This window comes from Bison bison, unplaced genomic scaffold (genome assembly GCF_000754665.1).
Source record: "Bison bison bison isolate TAMUID 2011002044 unplaced genomic scaffold, Bison_UMD1.0 scf7180017864482, whole genome shotgun sequence".
In the NCBI taxonomy this organism is placed as follows: domain Eukaryota; kingdom Metazoa; phylum Chordata; class Mammalia; order Artiodactyla; family Bovidae; genus Bison; species Bison bison.
This window is the reverse complement of record NW_011495042.1, coordinates 4603861-4609914: the sequence shown is the minus strand read 5'-3', so window position 1 is coordinate 4609914 and position 6054 is coordinate 4603861. Positions and strand designations below refer to the sequence as shown.

The following is a 6054-nucleotide window of genomic DNA, read 5'->3' as shown; positions in this document are numbered from 1 at the left end:
ACTGAAGCGGGCAGGACTGGCTTTATGGCACGGCTTCAGAGAGAAGCTTTCCTCCCTTATCTGTGCTTTCCTGCAAGCCGAAGCCACCAATGATGTGCCCACATGGGTTTTGTACACAATCTCAGCTAGTGTTCAAAAGCAAACCATAAATACCGGGTCCTTCATTCTTGGAAAAATAAACACAGCTGAGCCCTAAGCCCAGAGATGGGGTGGGGCTGGGGAGGCCTCCGGGGCCACAACCCACCACGGGGTGGCCTTCCGTAGGAGAGTTAGGGGCGACCTGAGCAAGTCACGTCACTCCTCTGAGCCTCGGTTTACCAAGCTGTGAAGTGGGTACATCTCAGACTTCCCGGGTGAGTCCAGTGGTTGAGAATCTGCCTGCCAATGCAGGTGAAACAGGTTCAATCCCTAGACTGGGAAGATCCCGGACACTTCGGAGCAACGGAGCCCATGCGGCCCAACTACTGAACTTGTGGTCTAGAGCCTATGCTCTGCAACAAGAGAAGCCACCTCAACGCAAAGCCCCAGCACCACAACGAATTTCAGAAAGCCCGCGCGCAGCAACGAAGACCCAGCACAGCCAAAAAAAAATACATAAATAACTTTGAAAAAATGTTAAAAAAACAAACAAACAAAAAAAAACACTGATGCATCTCCAGCGCCTCCCCTACAGGCACCTGGAAAAGACAGCTCATTGTGGAGCGCCAGCATGCAGCGTGGCCCACGGTAAATGCCCCGGAAGTGTGAACTGACACTACCGCTGTTTCAGACGTGATGGTCCCTGACATGATTGTTACCAAGTGGAATTTAGGGGTAAATCATGCCTACCTCAAAAGCTTTCTCACCTGGACCCCCGGGACCACCTTAAGACAGCTGTCTTCCCATAAAGGAGGCTCTCCTGGCCTGCTCTCTGGGCTGACTCTGTCCTCAACATTTCCCCCTGGGATAGAGCTGCAGAGCGAGCCCTGTAAAGGTGCAGAGGTTTCCTCTGCAGAGAGGTCTCAAACCATCCCTCTCTGATGGTTGACGCGATGCTGAGAATAAGCCTCACATCCTAAGCCTCCCTCATGCCCCACCCAGGGGCCTGAGGAGTGGGGCCCGTCCCTTACCCTCCCCTCTCCACTCCAGCCTCGGGCCTCGTCTCTGCCCCTTGGCCCAAGCTGGGTCCCGCCCCAGGGCCTTTGCACGTGCCAGTCTCTCTGCCTCAGATGCCGCCACCCAGACTGCCTTATCATTTTTTGCTCATCTTCCAGCTTTGGACCTACCCCACCTGACAGGGCCTGAGTTGGGGGACGGCCCTGGAAGGCGGCTGCCCGCTCCTTTCCCCAGGGCCCACCCCCTGCAATCCCGCGGCTGCAGGGAAGAGGTGAGGCAGCGAGCAGCCAGGAGAGTGGGCACCTGGGCCCCAGGCTTTCCACAAGGACGCCTTCCCCGGGGGTTGCGTAACTCCTCTTTCCTGGACATGGATGACGGGCGTCATTAAATAATACGTTGTTCTAAAATTAACATTGCAAACCCTGGCCCAGGGGACGGCAAGCTTCCGCCCTGCGTTCTGGGGGCAGGGGTTGGGTGGGAAGGGCCACCTGGGAGGCCCGGGGAACACCTTTGGGGTTTTCCGCAATGGGGGTCCCCAGTCCAGCAGGGTGGGGGGTCCTGGGAACCACCTGGACCAGGGTGATTTGCCAGCCAGGGTGGCAGAGAGGGCCAGGTGGGGCGGCCTGGGAATCTGACTCTGGCCTGCCCGCCCCAAAGCACAGAGCCATTAATTCTGCACCGAAGGAATTCTCTAAAAAGCCTTTCCTCTGACTTTTTTTTTTTCTTATCCTAAAAATAAAAAAAAAAAAAAAAGTTTAAAGGAGAAGTCACCCGTTGGCTGCTCACTGCGGATTCTGTGATCTGAGGGGGAAGCTGGCTCCCGGCTGCCAGGGGAAATCACAAGGCTTCAACCGCCTCGAAAACGGAAGCTGGATACACACGTCCACCAGGCAGGCGAGCGAGGCCTCTGCTCTTGGGGGGATACGGCCCGGGAAAGGGGGTCAGCGGGCTCCGGGGACCTGGTGGCCGGCCGCCCGAGTGTGGCCTCAGCCGAACTCGGTCTCCAAGGGGTGGCAGTCGGCTCCAAGGTCCAAAATACCGCCTGCCCTGACCCTGTGACACGGCCTGAAATTCCTCCGTCAGCACCGGCCCGCCTTGGAGTCTCCCTCGGCCTTGGTCTTTCACAACACCATTCCCCGGGTGCAGGGGGAGGGCTGGGCGCCCACAGCAGCCTCCTCCAACCCACGGGGGCCACCTTCCCAGCACAGGACTGGCCAGCCCCTCCCTGGCTCCTGGCCGCCCCGGGTGAGCTGGCTCCTGCCGGCGGCTCCGGCCTGGAGTCTCACTTCTCTCTCTGCCTCGCCCCTGGCTCCCACCACACTAGTCTGCCCTTTCTCAAACGTGGCCACGCTTTCCTCTCAGGGCAGCTGAACCTTCATAACGCTGTTCCTTCAGCAACCAACGCCCTTCCCAAACCTCTGAGCCCCTCGAATTCCCCCTTGGCCCTTCTAGTCCCCCTCGTCCTGACCCTTGCCGCTGCCTTTGCCGGGCGTGCCCAGGCAGCAAGCTTTCAGCCCGCCTTCAAGATGCAGCTCCAAAAAAAAAAAAGAAAGAAAAAAAGCCACCTCTCCCCTCCTCTGCACTGCTCACCACTTTGATTCCTCCATAAGCTCCTTTAGGGCAGAGACTGTGGTCTGGGTTTAACTAAAGAAAGGAAACTAATTTTGACTAAAGTGTGAATGACTGCATTCAGCTTCTTCTTTGCCAAGCAGAAATACTGAGAACACCACCGCCCATGCTGGGTGCTGGTGAACTGAAGGAAAAACAGGAGTCAACTGTATGTCGACGGTGTGTGTGACAACACAGGTCTTCGGGGCCAGGCAGCACCTGGCTGCTACTTCTGGTTCCTCTGAGAACCTCAGTTTATCCCTCTCGGAAATGGGATGAGCGGCAGGCGGCTGCTGGCCTCAGCTCTTTTCCAGGAGAGTAGAACACTCCCTCCCTTCTCAGGCTGGCTGGCTGCCTCCCGGGGCCAAAGCTCAGCTCTGCCCACTCTCACATTAGAGCGCTGACATATTGATTTCACTACCAACTGTAATTGTGTTGACTTTTTCTCCCCAGGAAGCCAGTGGAACAAGAGCGTCCAGAGCCTGCTTCTCAGGCCTCCCGCCTCCTGCCCGCAGACCCCACCGAACCTCAGCCCCACGGCAGGTGGCTCCAAGGAGGATGAGGCGTCAACAGCCGACTACAAACCCCAGGGGTTCCGCCCCAGGTGTAGACGACACCGGCTGTGGGGCCTCTGTGTCTGGGAAATGGGGGGTCCCTTCCTGCTTCGAGGTTTTTGATTGCTATCGAACCCTGATCCTGGGAAGGTGAGGTTTCACCACCGAGGAGCTGAAAGAACACAGTCACTTTGGGGCGTGAAGAGCAGGCGGCAGGGGGGCCTGCGCTCATCACAAGGGGCTGGGGGCTGGACCGAGACCCTCCCCAACTCTGACACAGCAGCCAGAAGGAGCCTCCACAACTGCAAAGCACTATATGCAACGTGCATCGTTGCTTCAGTCGTGTCCGACTCAGTGTGACCCCATGGGCTGTAGCCCCCCAGGCTCCTCTGTCCGTGGGATTCTCCAGGCAAGAACACTGGAGTGGGTTGCCGTGCCCTCCTCCAGGGGATCATCGCAATGCAGGGATCAAACCTACGTCTCTTATGTCTCCTGCATTGGCAGGCGAGTTCTTTACCACTAGCACCCAAGGGAAGGGTACACAGGAACTATCTGTACTGTCTTTATAACTTCCTGTAAACCTAAAGTTATTCCAAACTGAAAAGTTAAGGGAAAAAAAAAAAGATGGGACATCCTTGGGGGTCCATCCTTCAGAACCCACCTTGCAATGCAGAGGACGCAGGTTCGATCCCTGGTCAGGGAAGTAAGATACCACATGCCGCAGAGCAGCTAAGCCCACACACTGCTACTACTGAGTCTAAGTACCACAACTACAGAGTCCACGTGTCGCAACAAAAGATCCTGCATGAAGCAAGAAAGAGCCCATGTACTGTGACTAAGACCCGATACAGATGAGTAACTAAATCAGTTTAAAAAAAAAAAAAGGAGGGACCTTCCTGGTGGTCCAGTGGTTAAGACTCCGAGCTCCCACTCCCACGGCACGAGTTCAATCCCTGGTCAGGGAACTAAAACCCCATGTGCCCAGCTGCGTGGCCATCAGAAAACAAATGAAAAAATGCAAAGCAGGTGGTGCCCCTCCCACAGCTCTACAGCCTTCAGGGGGTCCCCAGTGCCCTCAACAGAAACCCAAACTTTGCTCCCGGGCCCTCAAGGCCCTGGTGCACCTGGTCTGCCCCCTGTGGCTCCCCTCAACCCCTGCCCCGGTGGCTCCTTCGCCCTCAGTGTGGACAGGAGACGAGGGCCTGGGAGGGTGCCCTGAGGACAAGACTGGAGAAGCAGGAGCCGGCAGGGCCCAGCAGGGTAGCAGTGGAGGTCGAGTACTCTCACCTGGAGGAGTCCATGGACAGAGGACCTTGGCAGGCTACAGTCCGCAGGGTTGCAAAGTGAGTGAGTGACTAACACACACACACACACACACACAGCCTCAAAAGGCAGGCCTAGAAACGGCAGGCGCTGAACGCTGCTTCCCGCAGAGCTCAGGTGAGCAACCTCTCTCCCAAGCTTCCTCTGAAGGTCTGCGGTTAAAGGGGAAGTGTCCCTGAGGCCTCCAAGGGGGCCGGTTGGCTCCAGGTTTGAAGCCACCCCTGTGGCCCTCAAACCCAAACTCCTCCCAGCCATGTCAGCCTGAGAGGCCTCCTGGGGACATGACCCCCCTGAGTGACCCTCCACAGAGCGTAAACTGAGGCATGGAAAACCTGGGCTACTGTGTGCGGGCCCTGGGAGGGGGCAGGACAGAACCAGCTCTGGGGGGGCTGGCTGGGGGTGTGGGGGGCTCTGGCAACAGCCCCCACACCAAGGAGGAGGCTGCCTGCCACAAGGAAAGGAAATACCAGCACCTCCCTGTTGGGAGTCAAGATGCTCACTTCCTGGGGCGGGGGACGTGGGGAGCAGGGTTGGAGAGAACTGCCAACCTGGCCAGAGGACAAGTCAGTCAGGAGGCCTGGCTCTGAGCCTGGGGGGAAAGTTGGGTAAACTGAGGCACGGAGTGGGCAGAGGCTCCCTTAGGACACACGGTGCAGTTATCCCGACCTGGCCTGACTCAGGCAGGAAAAACCGACCGATGGCAACAGGCACAACAGCTTGCATGCGCCCTTCCAAACTTCTGAGAGGCCCGCCTCGGTCTCCCTGACCCCCTGACCTCTGGAGCAGGTGGGTCACCCAGCGCCAAGGGCTGTGCGGATCAGCCAGCCGGGCCGCCCTGAGCACCACAGGTCCACCCACCCCCAACGGGCGCCCCTGACCTGCCAGTCTGAAGGGACGGCCCCAGGCTGGGGTCAGAGGCCGGGCCACATTGCCAACCTACCGTGTGCAGGCGCTGAGCACACTCTCCTGGCGTGTTCCTATTTAACAGGCAGAGAAACTGAGGCTCCTGAAGTGCCAAGACTCTCAACTCCCTGTGGGCTGTCCCACCCTCACTGAGCCTCCAAGTCCTCATCTGTGAAATGGGGACAGGCCCTGCACCCGCCACAGAGGCTCAGCTCACAGCAGCCCCCAATCCTGGGGGGCTAAAACGTTCCCAGTTAGTTCTGCAGGCCACCGGGCAGAGACCAGGATGCCCGAGGACAGGAGGGCCTCCCCAGGAGCAGCCGCTCCCCAAAGTCAAGCATCGGAGGCTGGACCATCCATGCCGCTCTCGCCCGGGGCCTGCCTGGGAACTGCTGCCACGGCCGCTGACTCAAGCAGCCCTTGTTTTGTTAGCTGGACGTGGCCCCCCGGACACCCAGCTCCCCCTTCTCGAAGCTGTTTCTCATTCCGGCCCAGCCTGGCCGCGTTTCCAGCCCTCCCCCCCGGGTCCCAGAGGAGCCCAGGATGGGATGGGCAGCCAGGATTCAGGCCA

General features: G+C 58.5%; 1 protein-coding gene across 1 annotated transcript in view; it reads right to left on the bottom strand.

Moving 5' to 3' along the window:
* The window catches only part of PLXND1 (plexin D1), a 52516-nt gene that overhangs the window by 33296 nt on the left and 13166 nt on the right, over positions 1-6054 (bottom strand).